At 42.9% G+C, this 23,189-nt stretch overlaps 1 protein-coding gene and 1 pseudogene across 1 annotated transcript in view; one reads left to right on the forward strand and one right to left on the reverse strand.

Moving 5' to 3' along the window:
* Positions 1-23,189, forward strand: part of LOC135512079 (RNA binding protein fox-1 homolog 3-like) — a 798,827-nt gene that overhangs the window by 47,953 nt on the left and 727,685 nt on the right. The window lies entirely within an intron of this gene.
* Positions 11,154-22,480, reverse strand: LOC135511375 (uncharacterized; annotated as a pseudogene).

Below are 23,189 nucleotides of genomic sequence, written 5' to 3' on the forward strand. Positions count from 1 at the left end.
GAGTCCTCATTCAAATGCAAGGGCAGTGTGAATACAAAAAGAACTGAGTTGTATCGCTTATTTTTTACCCCAGAGTTCACTTTAAAGAGGACTGAGATCGGTTATTTTAAAGAGGACTATATTTCAAAACACCCTAAGAAGACAGTGACATTAAGAAGATACTCTCTAGCCTCATCCATGTCAAAGAGTGACACTAAGAACATACTCTCTAGCCTCATCCATGTCAAAGAGTGACACTAAGAAAGTCTATGAGGGCTCTCATCACTGCATTCTCTTCAGTTCACCCTGTGATTTCCCTCTCCACCCCCCTCCAAACACCCCCATCCCAAAAGGCTCCCTACAGCTAGCTCTCCATCTCTCACAGTGTAGCTGTGAAATCTCATTTAGAGCGTAGAGAAAGTACAGAGGAGCTACAGGCCTGCTTTGTCTAAAGCCTGAGGGAATACAAAAACCAAGAGCTGAATGCTATCAGTCTGTTAAACACATCACAGAGTGTGCGTCCAAAATGGCACCCTATTCTTACATAGTGCACTACTTTTGACCAGGGCCCATAAGGTGCTGGTGAAAAGTTGTGCACTATGTAGGCAATAGGGTGCCAATTTGGACAATGTGAGAGTGTGTTCTGGGGTTTTCATACAGTCACTACTTCGTAGTCCAAGCAAGATGCATGAAATGAGAAGAACAAACTAGCTATATCTACAAAAGATGTTCAGCCACTCTGTCTTCGGAGGAATATGTATGTTAAAAAAATGCTTTTGTATTGTTGCAAAAACCAAAACGTTTCAGCTTAAAAGCTATCAAGGTTTATTCAAACCCCATAAGGGGCAAATGTTTTCTGGTTGTTGTTGAAATGAAACACTATGAGCAAAATAAGGTCTTCTGTTTCTGTTGTCTTTAAGTTTGTTTCCACTAAGTTCGGAATATATTCATGGATTGCACGTTGCGTCACCATATGGTTGTGAAGAATCTCAACTGAACGTTCTACTCAATGCATTCTGAACATTCTACTCAATACATTCTGAACATTCTACTCCAAGTGCTTGTAATGTTCAACTCAATACATTCTGAATGATGTACTCAATGCATTCTTAACGTTCTACTCAATGTGTACTGAACATTCTACTCAATACATTCCGAAAGTTCTACTCAATGCATTCTTAGCATTCTACTCAATACATTCTGAACATTCTACTCAATGCATTCTGAACCTTCTACTCAATACTTTCTTAACGTTCTATTCAATGCATTCTAAACGTTATACTCAATGCATCTTGAACCTTCTACTCAATGCATTCTGAACATTCTACTCAATGCATTCTGAACATTCTACTCAATGCATTCTGAACGTTATACTCAATGCATTCTGAACATTCTACTCAATGCGTTCTGAACCTTTAACTCAATGCGTTCTGAACATTCTACTCAATGCGTTCTGAACATTCTACTCAATGCGTTCTGAACCTTCAACTCAATGCGTTCTGAACATTCTACTCAATGCGTTCTGAACATTCTACTCAATGCGTTCTGAACATTCTACTCAATGCGTTCTGAACATTCTACTCAATGCGTTCTGAATATTCTACTCAATGCGTTCTGAACATTCTACTCAATGCGTTCTGAACATTCTACTCAATGCGTTCTGAACATTCTACTCAATGCGTTCTGAACATTCTACTCAATGCGTTCTGAACCTTCAACTCAATGCATTCTGAACATTCTACTCAATGCGTTCTGAACCTTCAACTCAATGCATTCTGAACATTCTACTCAATGCGTTCTGAACCTTCAACTCAATGCATTCTGAACATTCTACTCAATGCGTTCTGAACCTTCAACTCAATGCATTCTGAACCTTCAACTCAATGCGTTCTGAACATTCTACTCAATGCGTTCTGAACATTCTACTCAATGCGTTCTGAACCTTCAACTCAATGCGTTCTGAACATTCTACTCAATGCGTTCTGAACATTCTACTCAATGCGTTCTGAACATTCTACTCAATGCGTTCTGAACATTCTACTCAATGCGTTCTGAACATTCTACTCAATGCGTTCTGAACATTCTACTCAATGCGTTCTGAACCTTCAACTCAATGCATTCTGAACATTCTACTCAATGCGTTCTGAACATTCTACTCAATGCGTTCTGAACCTTCAACTCAATGCATTCTGAACATTCTACTCAATGCGTTCTGAACCTTCAACTCAATGCATTCTGAACATTCTACTCAATGCGTTCTGAACCTTCAACTCAATGCATTCTGAACCTTCAACTCAATGCGTTCTGAACATTCTACTCAATGCGTTCTGAACATTCTACTCAATGCGTTCTGAACCTTCAACTCAATGCGTTCTGAACATTCTACTCAATGCGTTCTGAACATTCTACTCAATGCGTTCTGAACATTCTACTCAATGCGTTCTGAACATTCTACTCAATGCGTTCTGAACATTCTACTCAATGCGTTCTGAACATTCTACTCAGTGCGTTCTGAACATTCTACTCAATGCGTTCTCAATGGGTGCTGATGAAGATTTTGTCTGAAGTGTATTATAGGGGAATCACAATGACACTTCAAAAGCAAGCAAATAATTTGTATCAAAACCTTTTGTGATGTCCCCAGATTTACTTCAGATGCAGTTTAACCTTAGCGATAGCTAAGATTGAGGGGACGGCACTGGAATTTAGCTAACTAACTAATTTGGACAAAACAACCAGGTGTTTTTAGAACGTTCATTATAAAGGCATGACGTGACAGATTGATGGAGTTGGAACCCATGAATACAACAATAGATCATTCTTGAATGAGAACATTTCAGAAATCACTTCTAAATTCGCTTCTCACACAGTTGATCATGCAGAAAGGAAAACTTAACTTTACCGTGAGTAGAAATCCCAGTCTCATGGTTTTATTGTATAACCACCATTCACACCATTCACATCCCAGCTTCCCCGGCTTTGTCTCGTCATGCGCTGACGTGATCACATATTATTATTGTATCCGATCTGCTTAATCACAGCTTAATCTTTTCCAAGGTAATGCCTTATTATGCCTGGTGCTCGTTGAAGGATGACAAAGCCTTGGCCAGGTTTTAATCTGAATAACTGAAGTGCCTCTAGTTGAGCATATTAACCTAATCTCCCAGCAGATGACAGAGGATCTCTCTCTCTCCTTCTCTGTCTCTGCCTCTATCTATAAATTATGTTGTTTATTGTTTTCTGGCGCTCAATGGCTTACCATGTAAGATTTGACAAGAATAAGCTCAGTGGTTTTAAACAGATAAGGAGGGCTTAGCTCCAAAGCAGTGTTTTCCCTGCAGAGGCTTCCCTCCTTCTTTCCCCCTTCATTTTGGTACCACTCTATCCATCTTTATTGATTGATAGAGAGAGAGAGGGGGTGAGTATAAAGAGAGAGAAAGACAGAGAGGGAAGGAACATGGAGGGAAAGAGGGTGAGTATAAAGAGAGAAAGACAGAGAGGGAAGGAACATGGAGGGAAAGAGGGCGAGTATAAAGAGAGAAAGACAGAGAGGGAAGGAACATGGAGGGAAAGAGGGTGAGTATAAAGAGAGAAAGACAGAGAGGGAAGGAACATGGATGGAAAGAGGGTGAGTATAAAGAGAGAGAAAGACAGAGAGGGAAGGAACATGGAGGGAAAGAGGGTGAGTATAAAGAGAGAAAGACAGAGAAGGAAGGAACATGGAGGGGAAAAGGGTGAGTATAAAGAGAGAGAAAGACAGAGAGGGAAGGAACATGGAGGGAAAGAGGGTGAGTATAAAGAGAGAGAAAGACAGAGAGGGAAGGAACATGGTGGGAAAGAGGGTGAGTATAAAGAGAGAGAGACAGAGAGGGAAGGAACATGGAGGGAAAGAGGGTGAGTATAAAGAGAGAAAGACAGAGAGGGAAGGAACATGGAGGGAAAGAGGGTGAGTATAAAGAGAGAGAGACAGAGAGGGAAGGAACATGGAGGGAAAGAGGGTGAGTATAAAGAGAGAAAGACAGAGAGGGAAGGAACATGGAGGGAAAGAGGGCGAGTATAAAGAGAGAAAGACAGAGAGGGAAGGAACATGGATGGAAAGAGGGTGAGTATAAAGAGAGAGAGACAGAGAGGGAAGGAACATGGAGGGAAAGAGGGTGAAATAAAGAGTGAAATAGGGAACATATATAAATATTCTAATTTCTGCTGGGGCTGGATGCAGCTCTCTCTATTTATCAATAGTATCGGATCTGACACACACACACACACACACACACACACACACACACACACACACACACACACACACACACACACACACACACACACACACACACACACACACACCAAAAACCACCCAACAGAGTGCGTGTTCAGTGTTGTCGTTTTGAACTAGTTTAGCGACCTTCATCTTGCCGTGGCGACGGCACGCACTCGGGGCAAGCCAGCAAACGACGAAAACACCTCAGCTCGGCGCTGCTCTGACTTTTAATCAGCAGATTTGGTGCTAAATAATTAAAACATGAAAACAAATGTGTTGTGGAGTCTCTTTGTGTATCCCAAATGGCACCCTATTCCCTATATAATGAACTGCTTTTGACCACAGCTTTGGTCAATAGTAGTGCACTATAATGCAGTGCCATTTGGGATACAGTCTCTGTGTGTATCGCGCCACCTTGCTGGGTGTTAGTGTTAGCATTTAATTGTGTGCTTATTGTTGCAAATGCTTCAGGGGGGGAATAGATAACAGTGTTTGAGAAAGCAGATGCTTCGATGTTTAATATGCACATGATCAGAAACCTATGTGAATATAGTATTCCCTCATGTGAGTGTAGATAGCACGCTTACTTTGTTGTTCCTTGGTCCAAAGGGGAATTCTGCTCCCAACCTCTCTGGAAAATCTGAGCGAACTGTAAACTTTTAGATCTTAGAATAAAAAACGATGCTTAAGGAAACAATGCAAGGGACGGATTACATGCCTCAGTACATACCATTGTTCTCACGGGTTAATTTTACAGTCTTAATCCTACTGTTACTGTGATTCCTATAGCTCTTCTAAGAGGTAAGATGTGTACCAGCCCAGGTATGGAGGGGTGAATCTCACAGGAGAGGCATGGAATGCAGACATAGTCACCCTCACTAGGCCTTAGAGAGAGACAAAGTGAAGGAGGAGAAATATAGAGGCAGAGAGTGAGAGCGATGGAGAGAGAAAGAGGGACAGAGATGGAGAGAGAAAGAGGGACAGAGATGGAGAGAGAAAGAGGGACAGAGAAAGGTACAGAGATGGAGAGAGAAAGAGGGACAGAGATGGAGAGAGAAAGAGGGACAGAGATGGAGAGAGAAAGAGGGACAGAGAAAGGTACAGAGATGGAGAGAGAAAGAGGGACAGAGATGGAGAGAGAAAGAGGGACAGAGAAAGGTACAGAGATGGAGAGAGAAAGAGGGACAGAGAAAGGTACAGAGATGGAGAGAGAGAGAGAAAAAGAGAAAGAGAAGGTGAAGAGGGACAGAGTGGAAGTAGACAGAGATAAAATGAGAGAGTGAGAGTGATGGAGAGAGGGAGAGAAGGAGAGAGTAGAGAGAGAGAGAGAAGGGTAGAAAGAGAGAGATGCAGTGTCCCAGTGTGCTTGTTGCCGACACCTCCTTTAAAGCATTTCATTCATCAACCAAACTCTGGCTGCAGCTCTGTGAAAACAAACCTGCGAAACGGGATTGAATTGTAAGGGAGAGCGAGTAACACACACGCACTAAAGCGAGCACACACACACAACCTGCAAATGGGGAATAAATTGTGAGGTCTAACACACACACACACACACACAACCTGCAAATGGGGAATACATTGTGAGGGCTAACACACACACACACACACACACACACACACACACACACACACACACACACACACACACACACACACACACACACACACACACACATAGGCCATTGTTAAGCATTATCACTAGCAGACAGAGACTCGGAGATCGTTGTATTCATCTGTCTGTCTTCCACTGCCCAGGGCCGAGTGCCTGGTTTAAGAGTGTTTATGGGAATGAGAGAGAGAGAGAGAGATTTAATAGATTAGGGGGATGACATAGGAAAATAGGAGAGAGAGTCAGTCTTTTCCTTATATCCGTTTGCATCATTACTTTAATAATAATAATCCGACATCTTGCTTCAAGAAAACCTTTCATTGGATCATCCCTTTTAACTGGAACTTGCCATTTAAGGGTGACAGTCAATTATTGGAGATAAAAGTCAGGACATCTTTTAGCTCTCTGGATCTCTCTCCCTCTCTCTCTCTTTCTCTGGATTGTATTTGGGTGATGTCCAGTGTAATTTACTCACTCTCTATATAATTGAACTTTATGAGATGCCAGTGGACTCTAACAGTTCCCTACTGTTCATTGATAATATTTTACAGAACAGTTTTGTCAGACTTGTAGAGCAAGTCTCTGCTACCCTCAGAGGAGAAAAGTCAAAGAGAATAAATATGAAAAAAGTAGAGGAAGAGAGAAGTGTAGATTTTTTCTTCTGTTGTTTGTCTGAAACTGGTAACCAGGGTGGAGAAGGCAAACCTTTGTAGTGGCGGCGCAACGAGCGCCTTGGAACCCAAAGCAGGACAAGATGAGATGAGACGAGACTGCTGAAACGAAGCGAGGACCAGAAAACCAATCTGGTGAGATTTAAAGGCAGAAAAGTTGAGACTGGCAGCAAAAAAAAGAAAAAAGAAAAAGAAAAAAGAGACTGAGCATCCAGAGGACATAGAGTGGAGGTCACACGTACCGCCCCTACTTCCTCCCTCCATCCCTCCATCCACTGCTCTCCTACACTCTCCCCACCTGTCACTTTTCTAGTTCCTTTGCTCCGTTAGGAAACAAGTATTTTTTTTGCATGACATCCCTCTCTGCATATACAAAGTGTCTGGCTTGGCGTGCATCGCCACGGCAGCAAGCCGACGACCTGATGTTTAATTCATTGTCAGGGTGCCGGAGGACAGCAGGAAATAAAGAAGCAGGGAAGAAAAAGAGATTGACATTCTGTTTCTCACCCCTTTTACTTCCCTCTTTTTCCCGTGGTCGGGATAGAATGAAAAAGGAAGGACAGAGAGGGAGAGAGAGAGGGGACAGAGAGTGAAAAAGAGATTTAAAAAAACTGGAGATTGAGAAAGAGAGAAAGAGAGAGAGTGATAGATAAAATAAGAAAAAGAGAGAGAAAAAGAGGAATGAAAGAAGTGAGACAACATATAGTACTGAAAGCCAGAGAGTAGTGAACGGGTACTTTAGTATTGCAGAGGTCATCCTCTCTGTTTGCCTGTCTGCTTAGGGACACCGGGGGACACAAGATTGGGTTTGTGTGTGTGTGTGTGTGTGTGTGTGTGTGTGTGTGTGTGTGTGTGTGTGTGTGTGTGTGTGTGTGTGTGTGTGTGTGTGTGTGTGTGAGTGAGTGCGTATATGGTTGCATTCATGTTTGTGTCAGTCTGTGTTTGTGTGTGTGTGCAATCGCTCTGCCACACTTGCGTTAATAATCAGTGCTTGATTAAACAGCCATTCAGAGAGGCAGTATTAGGGAAGTCCCCTCAGAGCTGCAGGGATGGGCCGGGAACAACCTGATGTGTGTGCGTATGTGTAAGTGTGTCTCTGTGTGTGCGTCCATGTAAAATGTTACCAAGTGGGGGATCTGTTTGAGTTCATACTGACCCAGAGGAATGGCTAATACTACACCATACACCCTCCGACAAACACACAGTCACACACCCAGTCACACACACATACATAGACACACACCATATAGCCCTCAGCCCTGCCTCACACACTCCGTAAACTGACATTGTATGACCTTTTAGTGCAAATAGTGAGAGAGAAAAGGATGCTGCTCGCTCTCGTTATGTTAAGGCGATCATTATACTCTTTGACAGAGAGTTCCTAAAAGCAACCAAATGAATTTCACTTACTGTCAAGCCCTGGAAGTTTAAATTGCAATTAACACAAACGTCTAAAAGACAGTGGATTAATTGAGGATCTATCACAGTAATTGTTTGTGTCAGTCTGTTTTCGTGTCTCCTCCGTTTGTGTTAGGAGCTGATTGCCCCTATGTCCCAAACGGCACCATAATCCATAAAAGTGTACTACTTTTAACCAGAGCCCTGTTTAAAAGTAGTGCCCTATACAGGAAATAGGGTGCCATTTGGGACACAGATAAGATTTGGATGAGTTAAGAGGGTTCTGAGACTGTTCTTTGAGCGTTTGATGCAATTCCATGAATATCACGTTGGTTTTTCTGACATTTGCTCAAATGCAGCCTTGGGCAGATTCATCCCCACACACTCTACAGGAACTACGGAAGGCCTTCCTAATGATCCATTAAAACATGTATGTTGTTCTGAGTGAAATCAATAGCCTGGAAAACGAATGTAATATAAAACACTGCAGTGTATAGAATAATAATGATTATAAAACAATGGCAGGGGATGGGAGAGGATGGCTTGCTGTGGGTATTTGGCCCTCTCAGTGTGAGAGGGAGAATGTTGTTTTGTACAATTTTAGATTAATACTTTGTGCTCACAGCAGGGGGTGGTAGTTGTTGTGCCTCATCTTGAGAATTTCCTGATGCAGGTTTTGATTGAGTGAGACCCCATTGGATTGAATGTGGATGATGTCGTCCCAAAAGATTTGACAGAAGTGTTCTCAAAATGGTACCCTATTCCCTTTGTAGTGCATGACTAGAGCCCTATTGGCGCTATTGCCATTTAGGATGCAGACAGTCACTAGAATAACTAGAGGTATAGATCTACAGTGTAATTGATAGATAACCAGATACCTGTACGACACCAACGTTCACATAAACAATATTAATTTCTCCGCTGAATTGGTCTTAATGATTTAAAATTATATCTAGTCTGCCCTTCTCCAATGTCTGTTCTCCAATCTATTCATGGAGATTTAAAGTGTGGGCATTTCTAAGAAGTTGCTACTGCTGAATGTGATGCTGTAAGTCTCTGAGATTTGGGAAGGGAGAAATACTGGTATGACACTTAGACAGGGTACGTTCCAAACAGCACCCTACCTTCTACACACAGCAAAATCAATGGTGTACTTCTAAATCTGAAAGTGTAAAATGCACACTATGTTCAGTGAACATATGAGTCTCACAGAACTGGTGTTAAAATAACACTTTTGAAAGTGTTACAAATGTGACTCTGTTGCAGTGTTCCCTCTTTAACTCTTAAAGTATGCATAGAAACTCAATTGTGGTGTTTGCAAAGCTCTACTGTAGAGTTATATGCAACACCTAAGTGTAAAACATAACACTTTACTTAGAGTAAACTGGACTCACTTTACTGGCACTAATACACGTTTTCAGTGTAAGAAATTAACACCTGTTGTGTTACAGTAAATCAGTTATGGTGTAAAGTGTAATTTGGATATTTCCCAAGTTCCCTTTTCATTTTGAGTAAATTGTAGAGTTTACCTCCCATGGCTGTGTTTGTTAGTGACAAATATTATTTCATTTTCTTTCCTTTTCAAGGTCTGTGGCTTTCAACAAATGAGTACATAGGTGAATGTAATCATGTAAATGAAACCATAACAATACATTACATGTATCATAAGACCTTACTTATTGGCCTACAGTAGTTGATGGCCTAGTTATGAAACTCCTGGTTTACAGACCACATCAGGCCTGCTAGTCACGTAATTCTTATTAAAATCCAGACAGAGTTATTCAACTAAAACCTGCATTCAAAATGGTTGTCAGGGTTAAGAATCTTGATGAAACAAATACCTACCTAAACTGTTTAAACCGGAGCAACCATTTCAGTAATGCTTGCAATAAATCAAACTAATTGATTGGATTAGTTTAGAAAAATGTGTTATTTCTATGTTTGTAGCATAAGATGTCTCAATCAATCAATATACTTGCAAATCACAGAGATTATAAACAATCCTAAAAAAATCTACCTCCAGTAGATCATGCTGGGAAATATGATAATTATGGGTGTGGTTTTAATGGGACAGTTTTTCTCTCCACGGTTTAAAACAATAACTCTGGTTATTAACCCCAATACTCAGGGTTATTTTACACCATTGAGTGTTCATTGTACTCTTACAAAGTGCATTTAACCCCTGAATCAACACTAGAAATGTCACACTGAAAAATCAACACAGGTCAATAGTGCCCTGGTCAAAAGCAGTGCACTATAAAGGGAATAGGGTGCAATTTGGAGTGCACACATTGACTCTGTCCTCAAATGCCATCCTAGCCCCATTGACGATATACGGCACTGTGCTTTTCTGTGTTTGCTTTGGGAACGGTAAATATTGAATGCGTAGGTCACATTCCTTAGTTTAAATGTTCAAGGATCTTTTCCCTGAGCTCAAAGTCAAAGGCTGCCAGTCAGTCACATAGTCTATGCAGACCACTTTCATTGTAATTGCATGTGAACCACCAAAATAGTATTAAACTAACACTTTTCAAAGTGAAGATAAACTAACACCCCAAGAGTGTTGGTCCATAACACCAGAGTTAATAATTTATTTATCTTGATTAAACTATTCCAAATTGTAGGTGTTTGGATTTATTTCACCTGCTATTGTATTCTGACTTAAATAAAAAATCTATTAGAGCTGATGCTGTTACACTTTCTCAGTGTTAGGGAATGAACACCTGTGGTGTTACAGTAACTCGTTTTAGGGTGTTGTTTTAACACTGTAGGGTGTAAAGCCTTATTTGCATTCCCAGGATGCCTCTCAAGTGAATGTTAGAGGTACCAGTACCACCCAGTTGTATTATCTATCTTAAACAGATCATATAATTTTTTTTACACATAAAAACGTCATAAAAGCATAAAAACAGCATTTGGATACTACATTTAAATTAGTTAAAAAGTGCATGTTGTTAAAACCAATAAAAACAACCATACATAAAAGTACTTTTCTATGTAAAACATCCAATTCTGTAAAAGCCATCTAAAATGTGTACAAATTATTTAACAAAAGTAAAACATTTTTAAGACATGGAAAACATGTTAAAAAGTCACTTTGTTAAAAAGCTGTCTTCGGTCCTTTGTACGGGAGCGGAGTAAGTCCTTATAAAACTCGCCTCCTCCTGCTCTTCCGAATCAATCACCATCCTGTCCTTCGGGGCCCATATGAGGTCCCTCCCCTAGGCGCATCACCCTAGGCGCCGCAGTGCTGTCGGGCCGTGGCCTCCGGGAACTTGGGTGTTGTGGGGGACCCTTCACCTGGGGTCGAGGCCCCCTTTCTTCTGTACCACCCCAGGGCTTCCGTGGCTACCATGGCCACTGCCTGGGGGGTGGTCTCTACTCATTTTGCTACTAGCAGGTTGTGGGAGGACCACAGTGCATCCTTCAGACTTGTGAGGGTGGGCCAGAACTTGGTGAAGGCCTTCGGTGGGGTGGGCCGATAAAGCACGAGCTGGGGTGTTAGGTCCTCCCCTGCTTGCAGACACGGTGAGATCAGGGGGCCTGCTTCCTTCCACAGGTCCCTGGTGGCTCTGCACTCCCAGAGCAAGTGCCTCACCGACTCCTCTTGGCCACAGCTTGGTCGGGGGCACGCGGATATACTCGCCATGCCCCAGGAGTGCATAATGGCCCTGACCGGGAGGATCTCATGGGCAACCATCCAGGACAGGTCCCGGTGCCGATTCAGGAGAGCAGGATGGGTCACGTTACGCCAAACCATTATGGGCTTGCTTATAGCAAGCCCGCTCACTGGACACACTGGTTCCCGCTCCTGCACAAGAGAGAGAAGAGAGTGGTGTTTAGTTAAAACTGTGACTGCTTCTTTTTCCAGTTTAAAATGTCTTAAAAACTTCTGCGAGGGCCTGTGTCTTGTTGTTGACCAGGGAGGTGGCAAGAGTGAGATGTAATGCTGTGTAGGGGCTGCCCAGGAGCAAGTAGAGGCCAGGCAAGCCTTTCCCTCCTCAGCCTCTCCCACTTGCTTCCCCACAGGAAGAAGAACAGCATCCTTTCCAGAGCTAAAAGACTTGTTCGTGGGGGGATAAAAACAGAACTGATTAATAATAGCACAGGTAAAATCACAGCTTTAATGATTAAAACCTTGCCCTCAAAACCCAACCCATTCTCTGTCTTACTGTCCCCAGGATCCCACTCCAGTTGCCGCTCCCTCCTCCCTCCCGGTCTAAGTTTACCCCCAGTACCCTCATGTCCATTGTTTTAACAGTCAGTGGTAGTCTGGTCAAGTCTGGGTCTGCCCACAGCCCGAAATGTTGAGCCTCTGTCTTGTCTTTGTTCAGCCTCGCCCCAGAGGCTCGTCCGTACCAGTCAGTCCTGTCCAGGGTCCTGTCGGCGGATAAAAGGTTGGTACATCACGTCGTCCATGTAAAAAACTCACTTGGCAGTCATCCCCCCACTCCCCGGGATACCCACCCCACTGATCCGTTGGTCCCTTCGCAAGACCTGTGCCAGTGGTTCGATGCAGGAGGAGATAAAGGGCAGCCCTGACGGACGCAGTACCTTGAAGAGGTACTGGTGCGAGACCCGATCAAAGGCATTTTCAAAATGTAAATTTAGGACTACTTTAGGACTATAACAGATGGCATCTCTGATCAGTACCAGGCTGTCCGTGATCTTCCTTCCGGGAACGGCACAGGTTTGGTCCGGGTGGATCACCTCCCCTAAAACAGAAGACATTCTGAGTGTTAAAACCTTGGTAAAATGTTTACAATCAAAATTGAAAAGGGTAATTGGTCCCCAGTTCTTCAGGTGAGTCCTCTCATTTTTTTAACGTAAAAGAGTCACACTCCCTACGCTAAAATTGTCAGGGAATCTGTCAAGGTGTTCAAAGTCAGTAAAAACAGCTATATAACAATTGGAACTTTTAATAACAATGACTGCCAATGTAAAGATGATTGATAAACAAGACTATCTAAACCATCTAAACTGGCACAGCCAACTCAATAACGGGTGAAATAAGTCCAACCACCTACAACTTTGTTTATTTTAAAAAAGTATGTTTTTTTATCTTTGTGTAGTATAATATCAATTAATCAATCAATGTGCTTGCAGAAACATAGATATTAAAACAAACTATCCTAAAAAGCAACCTGCAACAAATTGTGCTGGGAAATATGATAATGAAGCCCCTCCCAGGGTGTGTGTGTGTGTGTCTTTTGCGTGTGTGCATGTGTGTGTATCACACTTTGACATTGCTCCGGGGCTCTGTACATCGCCTGTTACGCTGTTAAACAATTTGATTTACCCACACACACACATACACACACACACACCGCTCTCTCTGTCGGACACAAGGGGAACATAAACTAAACAGCGTAAATGCTTTCTCTCTCTCACCTGGGAATCTATTTCATTCCTCCTGTTTATTATGGATAGACTGTGTGTGTGTGTGTGTGTGCGTGTGTGCGTGTGCATGTGTGTGTGTGCGTGTGTGTGTGTGCGTGCATGTGCGTGCTTGTGTCTGTGATGGCTGGTGGTGTGTGTGTGTGGGTCGGCGTGGGGCCCTTTAGGCTGATGATTGGGTCCTGATTTGATTTGGGGCCGGTTAGGAGGGTTAGGAGGCCGCGAGAGACATTGGTTGGTAATTGACAGGGATGGGTGCGGGCACCAATACTAATACAGACCAACAGAGCCAGGACAGGCTCTGGAACCAGTTGGGAGGAGAGGAGAGGAGAGGAGAGGACAGAGGTCTGTTAAAGGACAGGAGCAATGGCGACCCGTCATTCTGGGCAGGTGGGGCAGAGACACATTTTTAGCAAAAAGTAAGTAAAAGTAGAACAATATATATATATATCATTGAGTTAATAAAGCCTCATGCAAACATGGTCTCTTGTTTCTTTTCTTGAGTAAGGCAGCTCCAAAATGCAGGTGTTTCAGCCTAGCTCTGTGCTTTCTGTGGTGGTGGGGAAAGCAAGCAGAAAATACGGAGCCTTGTGCCGTGACTGGCAGAGTGTTCTGTCACTCGTGGGGACTATACGTCACCGCCAAGTTTAAGGGGAGAGCTAGACAATTCTAGCCCCTTGGGGGCTGCCATAGAGTTACATTAGAAGTGCCCATCAAGGAAGGCTCAAGGCCATTGGCCACAGATAAAATGACGTTATATGTACATTAGCTTTGATTGGAATGATCATGTCAACATCATACTTTCAAAATCTTAGCTAGCAAGCTAGCAGTCATCATCATGTATCATGTCGACAAACTTCTGGCAAAATGTGTGTGTGTGTCAGAGTGAAGGTGATACAGGAGTCAGTATTGGTCTTGAGGCGGTAATGAATTGACAGGGTTGTCATGGAGACAGTGACCTGAGTCGTAACCTACGAAGCAAGCTAGATCTACTCGGGTTTTCTAAAGCTAACTAGCCTTAATTAGCTTCACATTTCAGCTCAGGCATCGTCTGTACTAGATATTGCTCGTCCACCTGCTGCTAACTTGTAACTGCGCGCATGGCTAGTTGAATGCCAAACTCTTCATTGAGATGCTGGAATGTCAAGCCATGGGCGAGTCAGAGCTACATTTTCATTTGTGCCGAAATGAAAATGATTTCAGCAGGTCATGGTGGAAATAGGCTTTTCACATGTTGAGCTGAAATGTTCATGTCAAAACAAAATAAACATATGTGAGGTCAGTTGTTCACATGTGAGACCTTATGTTTACATGTATTCAGTATATTTTAACACCACCTTTTTTCACGTGAGGAGAATAACATGTTTCCACCTCACATGTGAATTGCAGAATTGCAGATGTTGTCACACGTTATCACATGTTAATTTTAAATGTTGTGAAACGTGATCACGTTTGAAGTTAATGTGTTTTTTCAGTAAGGGTTGATTTCAGAATTAAAAACGAATTCAAGTTTTGTGATCACACAATTTCTAGAATGCATCTTAGCTCTAGAACCTGTGGAATTCTTTCTGATTCCAACTTAAAACATTCTAGAATGTTTACACTGTAGAATGTAGGTTTTGACACTCAGGCCGCAACGCACCCTTTTATATGTCTCCTTATATCAACCTATGAATGACAGACCTCTTTAAGTGCACATTGAGCGTGTCCACTCTATAGTCAATATGTGAGTGTACCCTAGGGAGTGTCTACCCTAGGGAGTGTCAAGACTTCACTAGGCTTCCGGCAGAACACATTGATGAGCCCTGTGACATCCACACAACTTTCACACAACCTTCACGCCAACCAGGACGTGCATATATCAAGGACCATCACCTAGATTGAGGAATGTTTTTATCAAACCCAACAAACTCACAGGGGAGGAGAAAATTGAACCAATAGTCTGTCAGTTTGCATCATAATATTCTAAATAGCAGGATTTCATGTAAGGTTTGTATTTCTCTCTTGATAGTTTACTGTTTGCGATTAAGCCTGCATTGTAGAAGGCTTAATGTAGTGTGAAATTAAAAAGTCAGTCCCGATGTTTCAAAGCAGCATGTTAGCCGCTTATGATATTCATGCTCGGCTACTAAAAAACTATACATTTCAGCGGGCAGATTGCTCAAGATTGACTTCGAAATTAGACGTCTGTTCATTTACTGAAGACATCGGGAAAAACCTTAAAAACCGGCCACTTGGGCAACGTGATCACTATTACCATCAAGTAGGCTTGGGTTTTGCTTGGGGGTTGTGGTTTGGGGTGCCAGATAGATGTACAAACATTAGTCCGGATCCAAAGGTTGCATGTTCAATTCCAGTGGTGCACACTCAATTTTATTTGTTTATTTTAACCCTATCCCAAACCTTAACCCTTAACTTAACCATTTGGAATGAATGCGTAAACTTAACGTTTTAACCCTTTCCAAAACCATAAACCTGAGCAGGAGGAGACAACCCAGGCAGTCAAAAAACACTTAATCGTTTGACGTTTGGATCAACTTCTACATCAGACACACTAATTGATCAATTAAAATCCGGGACAAAGGAAAGACCAGTAAGACTTTAGGAATTGTGCACCCCTCTGCTATAAACCATATCTGGAGATCTCTCCTCATCCCAGTCTGCACTACCCAGAAATGATAGCTGTTTCCCAGGTATACTGAGTACCGAGCAGCCCTGGAGGAGTCCCCTGGATGGATGATATAATGATGTAGCCCTACTGGCCTCCACTTAGATAATGTCCAGTGCTCTGTCATCCAGACTGATGCTGCTATAACACACACACAAGAGAGAGAGAGAGAGAAGAGAGACAGAAGAGAGAGAGAAGAGAGACAGAAGAGAGAGAGAAGAGAGACAGAAGAGAGAGAGAGAAGAGAGACAGAAGAGAGAGAGAAGAGAGACAGAAGAGAGAGAGAAGAGAGAGAGAGAGAGAGAGACACACACACACACCTTGGGACTTGTAGTGGGGATATGTTCAGAAGTCACACCATTGGTCATGGTGAGTTTACAGCCTCCAGAAAGGCATTAACGGACAATGCTGAAGACACCACAGGATAGTGTGGGAGTGCGTTTGTTCAGGAAGTTTGATACATTTCTTGTGGTGTGTTCTCCATTGGTCCTGTTGCTAGAGGTTAGTTGTATGGACAATAGAGATTATTATGTGTTCTCCATTGATCCTGTTGCTAGAGGTTAGTTGTATGGACAATAGAGATTATTCTGTGTTCTCCTTTGGTCCTGTTCCTCTGTGGCTTTAGATCTAACATGTTGTGCCTCTGATGGCCAGTTGTGACCAGCTCACTGTGTGTGCATGTGTGTGTGTGTGTGTGCCTGTGTGTGTCACTGACATCAGGGAGGGTAGCACCTTAAAATAGGAGTAGTGGAATAGCGCTGTGTAGGGCGAGCCACTCACAAAAGGAGCAAGGTTTTTAGCCATGCTCGGTCTGTCCCTATCAGAGTATTTAGTCTCTATTTCTGGAAAGGGATAGTGGGCAGATCTGCATTGAGGGAGTGAGGGAGTGAGCGAGGTAGAGAGAGAGAGCGATACAGAGAGAAGGAAGGAGGGAGGGAGGGAGGGAGGGAGGGAGGGAGGGAGGGAGGGAGGGAGGGAGGGAGGGAGGGAGGGAGGGAGGGAGGGAGGGAGGGAGGGAGGAGTGAGTGAGTGAGTGAGTGAGTGAGTGGTGGTGGTGGTGGTGGTGGTGGTGGTGGTGGTGGTGGTGAGTGGTGAGTGAGTGAGTGAGTGAGTGAGTGAGCGAGGTAGACAGAGAGATACAGAGAGAAGGAGGGAGTGAGGGAGTGAGGGAGTGAGGTAGAGAGAGAGAGATACAGAGAGAAGGAGGGAGGGAGATACAGAGAGAATGAGGGAGGGAGGGAGTGAGCCAGGTAGAGAGAGAGAGAGATACAGAGAGAAGGAGGGAGGGAGGGAGGGAGGGAGGGAGGGAGATAGAGAGGGAGATAGAGAGGGAGATAGAGAGGGAGATAGAGAGGGAGAGAGAGAGAGGAAGAGAGAGAGAAAGAAAGAAGCTAGCCTGTAATGTCATAGTGATGATAAAACCAGTATTCAATTTAACCACTGCAACAACAGACATTCAGTACAGAATCATATATTTCAAACACATTGGTGTATTCACACCACAAATGCATACATATCAGTGCAGTGATACATAAAATGGTTGCTTCCCAAAGGGCACCTTTTTTGTTATAGTCCTATCCCACTGGGCACAACATGTCACTTCAACTTGGAGAAGTAGGTAATGTTTGGTAGATACTTTGATCAATGAGATTCCAACCTATTTTCGCCCACTCAAAAACACAGCCAAAAGTTTGTTGAATTCCCAATGTGTTATCACTATGCTGTCAACCATCTAAAAGCACAACCAAATTCCAATGGGAAATCAATGTCTGATTTTTGGTTTACTTGTCACCTTTTTGTTTACTTGTGACCTGCAGTTGAGATTACATTAAAGTACATGTTGCAAGTGATCAATGCCGTTTGAGATTATGTGCAGATTATTATAGCAGTTAATGTAGCAGATTTGCACAGACCTGTGACCCTAGACATGCACGGTTTCTATGATTACATAAGAAGACATTTTTGTTACAGTAACCTCAGTATGTGGCCATGGATGTGTTACTCATTTGAAGGTTGAATGATACTGTTACATTAGTTTGTGAGATAGCCTTGTCATTAGGCTGTTTACTGTCTTGTATAGTAATATGGAATTGTGTTTGGTGGACAACGCAACCAAATAGAAACATTTAAAGGAGATGTATCTACTGATTGGATAGTTCAATCTGAGCCATTGGCTTAATCTCATTCTGTAACTTTTATTTTTGGTTTAGATGGAGACGGGAATGCAACATATAATCTGTAAACTAATAGGCTATTTACCGTATTGTCAACGCAACCAAATATCAACGAGATTTATTTTTTGTCTACAAATGTATAATTTATAATGTTGGATTCACATCTCCATTTAAATAATAATAGGGCTAAATCAAATCAAACTTTACATGCACTTTAAACACAGTTTGATTTCATTTTAAACCTACTATTTCACTTTTTGTTTGAGATGGAGACGTGAGTCCAACATGTTTATTATTAACTTGTGGACTTCATTTGAAATCAACCAAAGCTTGAAACCCTAAGCCGCGTGTCCAACTCATGTCACGGAGTGCAGAGTGTCAGCGGGTTTTTGCTCCTCCCTTGTACTTGAGTGATGAATTAAGGTCACTGATTAGTAAAGAACTCCCCTCACCTGGTTGTCTAAAAACAAAAACCCATGGACACGAGGCCCCCCATGGAATGAGTTTGACACCCCTGCCCTAAATCTATATGTACAATATTGTCTATGTTTAGTTGAATCCTGGGCTGAATTTAAACAATAGCTGTTGATGATTTCCCAAATGCTGTATAGGCCAAAATAGCGTCATTGATGATATACTGTATGAGTGATAAAGTATGGTTACATTTAATTTGCTCTGTTGAACCTACCCTTTGGAATGACTTCGATAGCAACAGGGAATATATTAATTGGAGATTTGTCAGCAATCATTCTCACCATAACACATTGGTAACAGTCAGTGACAAATATCAAAGCTGAGCAGGGCTTCGTTAAAACCAATGGATAGGAGACCAAAGAGATAGCTGTAGATAGATCAATGCTCCAGTAGGAGGTGCTGCCCAGACTATTTTTCTTTTCTTATAGTGGATATCTGATTGAAGATCTGATGTTTTTTCAAAGGTACAGATTCAACATATTTTATACAAGGTTTGTCTATTTTGGTTACCATGATGACATAATCCTGTTATTGAAATGTTACCCTCAAAACAACAGTTAATGTTGATACATTTTTTTCGAATCCAATGTAGATTCCACCTCACAATACGTTGACAAATTACGGTGAAACAATACTTATTTAACCAGTTTGTGCCCAGTGGGAAAGGCCCTGGTCAAAAGTGGTCAAAAGTAGCGCACTATAGTGTGCCATTTGGGATGCATCCGTTGACTCATCAAAATAATGATTCAGTACTTCTCAGCTTTTCTTACAATAAGGCCATGGTGTATTTTCTGAAGAAAATGTAATATTATTTCTTTCCTCCTCATGTGTTTGTGTCTGCTGTTCCCCCACTTTGAACTTCTACAATGCTTCCCAAATGACACCATTTTCTCTATGTAGTGCACTACTTTTGATTAGATCCCATAGAGCTCAATAGGGTGCCATTTGGGACGCACAGCCCAACATATCAAGCAGATGCCTCCGACCCATCATGCTGCTTTGGGCTGCCTTTGAACCATAAAACAGGAAGAAATAATAGAGAGAGAGAGAAATAGTCACACCCTCCTCCATCCTCCCACTCTTCACCATAGGAAGTGATGGAAGTTTCTCTCTTTTCTCTGTCTGAGACGGTTAGCTTGGAGGTGTGTGTGGTGTGTGTGTGCGCGTGCGCATGCATGCATGTCTGCAAGTGTGTGAGTTTGTGTTAGGGTTGGAGGTGTTAAAGCTGTTTTTATTTTGGAGAGTAGAGTAGGTATTCTAGCTAGCTACCAATTAGATGAGGTGATCAAGCGTTCCCCTGACAACGTTCCATTCTCCACCATCAACACTGTGCTAACTGACAAACACTAGTCTTTAGCACACTGTCTTTTTCTGTTTAAGAATGGGTTTTATTACACGTAAAAGCAGACTATAGATTCAAGTCTTTCCTCTCTCAAGTTGTGTCCCAAATGCAATCCTGTTCACTTCCCGGGATGGCAGGTAGCCTGGCAGGTAGGAGTGTTGGTCCAGTAAATGAAAGGTTGCTGGATCAAATCCCTGAGCTGATAAGATAATACAAATGTGTTGTTCTGAGCGAGGCAGTTCCCCAGGTGCTGATGTTGATTATGGCAGCCCCTTGCAACTCTCTGATTCAGGGGGGTTGGGTTAAATGCAGAAGACACATTTCAGTTGAATGCATTTAGTTTAGGCTACCCAGTTGCAGCAGGGTAGCCTAGTGGTTAGGGCTAGAGTGTTGGGCTAGTAATTGGAAGGTTGCAAGTTCAAACCCCTGAGCTGACAAGGTACATTCTGCCATTCTGCCCCTGAACAGGCAGTGAACCCACTGTTCCTAGGCTGTCATTGAAAATAAGAATTTGTTCTTAACTGACTTGCCTAGTAAAATAAAGGTAAAAAAACAAACATTGTACACCTGACTTGGTATCCCCTTTCCCTATGTAGTTCACTACTTCTGGGGGCCCTGGTCAAAAGTAGTGCTCAATATAGGGAATGAAGTGTGATTTGGGATGTAACTTAAGAGAGGGAAGACTGGAATCAATAGTCTACTTTTACGTGTAATAAAACCCAATGTCAATAGTTTGTTCAATAATCAATAGTTTGTTTTTACTTGTAATGAAACCTATTCTTAAAGAGAAAAAGACGTGGTGAACATGGTAAAAGTATAGTGTTTATGTGCCATGGAATGGAGCTTTTTATTCAAGCAAACCCGTCATTGCATTGTTTCAAAAGGTATTTTGTTTGCAAACTACTGCCCAATTGCTCTATGAACTAGACCCATCTTACTGTCAAGTTAGTATGTATAACTTATATCTTGAGTTCTTCTCTCCTCCTTCGAACAGCTAACTCAAGTTTGGACAGGGATGCTGTGCAGGGCAAGGATTTTCCACCCCCTTGCGTGCGTGTGTGTGTTTGTGTCTGTGCGTGTGTGTGTGTCCATGTGTTTAGGCCAGTGATTGTGCGACCCCCTGCATGTGATCTCACACTGGTTCAAGATGATGAGGAGAGCTCAGTGGTGACCTTAAGGTCACCTGTCTTCTCTCCTCCATCACATCCTTCCTCCATCATCACACTCTACTGAACGAGGGATGACACACAGAGCCTATTTCTATTACACATGTACACGAGCGCATGCACACACACACACAAATGTACAATACAACAACAGCCGGACCATGTTCTCAGAGAGCTGGGTTTCAGTTTGTCATTTGTCAGAGCAGAGTTACATTCTGTTCCTGACAGAGGAGATTGTGGGTGCTGAGGAGTCGGTTGGTTGGTCGGCTTGTTGACAGCTGCATTGCTGTGGCTTTGTGTGCTTTTCGGTGGTTGTTTTTGGCTGTCAATCAACTGTCACCATGGTGATTAACAATGGACACACCCCCTGTGGTTACAAATATTGGGCTTGTTTGAGTGGTAAAGTGAAAGCAACCAACAGTACAGACAAATTTCGAGGAGTGAAGTCGGGGGAGGTGCATCTGCAACAGGTGAAAGTCAGACACTGATGAGGTTTTCCAACAGTAAGGTTCAGTGCAACATGACATTCTTTATAAAAATTGTTTTTTTATAATGTTGAAATAAATGCCTCCAAACCCCATATCACACACTCACAAACTGAACATATGTGTGTATATTGTACATAGATTGATGAGAGAGAGCATCATCTTACATTTATTTGTACATTTACACTGTGTACAAGAAAGTTGGTTCCTGTTTCAGTCATGTCTTTGGTCACGTTCGTGTGGGTCAAACAATAACACCCAAATGACTGGTTGACAATAGAAGCTCCCACAATGTAAGTGATGTCTTCAGGATAAAGTTGGTGAAGAGCAACTGCTGACACATGCAGTTAAAACTTCATAACCTTTAATCACATGATTTTTGTAAAGTTCATGCAGTCAGCACAAGTAGGCACAAGTCGGACAATTTTTATCCCCAGAATGCAACACACTTTAAAAGGCGGTGACCAACGATGGCCACAGACTTGACAAAAGTGATCCGCTCGAACGCCCGATTCTGTCTGAGACAAGGCCAACCAAACTCAGCGGTTTGTGTGTGTGTGTGTGTGTGTAGCCTCGATGCCACCGAGCATCCAAGCAGAACTGTCTGACAGCTCCCCCCCACAGTCCCCTGGCCCCTTAGCTAGCTATACCAATCCTCGGTATAAGGGTATATGTGTGTGTGTGTGTGTGTGTGTGTGTGGGTGGTAGGGCTTAGATATGTCCCATCTCCCCTAACGTGCCCTTTACCGAGGCTCTCCTCTGTGTCACCGCTGTGTGATTGTATGTACCTCTGTACGTCTGCTTCGCCCCATGTCACACCTCCTGGTGAGCTGTCAGGTACCACGCTGTGTGACATGTCACTGGGCACACACACAAACAGCGATGACGCTTGATACCGAATTTACACTCATACTCACAAAAGGCACATAATCCAATCCACGCCGTACACCATGGTTTCCCAAACTCGGTCCTGGGGCCCCCCCATGGGTGCACATTTTGGTTTCTGCCTTGTCCTGGGCTCAGCTGGGCTGGCAGGTTCAAAGGTAAATAACTCTGTGAGACAGAGGGAGTGGGGAGGCGCCGGCAGAACTGCCCCGGCCAGACGAGGTCAGATGAGTAATGTCAGCAGTAAATGATCCAGGATCAGATCAGAACGAGTCAGACGGGAGTCAGACAGAGCTACTGTGTTAAATGATCCAGGATCAGATCAGAGTCAGTCAGGAGGAGCCAGCCACAGCCACTGAGTTAAAGGCTCCTTCCTGTCACAGTTTATATTAAGCCTCGATGAAATTCTTTTTAAAGCAGGTTCTATCTTAAGGTTAGATAGAAGACCTTCATCAGCTGCTTACACATTTTACGAAGTCCTTTGTCGTAAGATTTAACACATACCAAATCACAACCTTGTGGAGAGACATACTCATGTTGTTGTTTATACTTATTGGCCTGTCTGGTCAAAGAGCATGGTATCGTTTGAAAAGTCTGTCTGTGCTATGTGGTGGTTTGAGCTGTGACTGAGCACCACAATGCCTTCTCCACCCATGCTCTACCAAGGTTTTGCAGAACAC

This window comes from Oncorhynchus masou, chromosome 24 (assembly GCF_036934945.1).
Source record: "Oncorhynchus masou masou isolate Uvic2021 chromosome 24, UVic_Omas_1.1, whole genome shotgun sequence".
Lineage (NCBI taxonomy): Eukaryota > Metazoa > Chordata > Actinopteri > Salmoniformes > Salmonidae > Oncorhynchus > Oncorhynchus masou.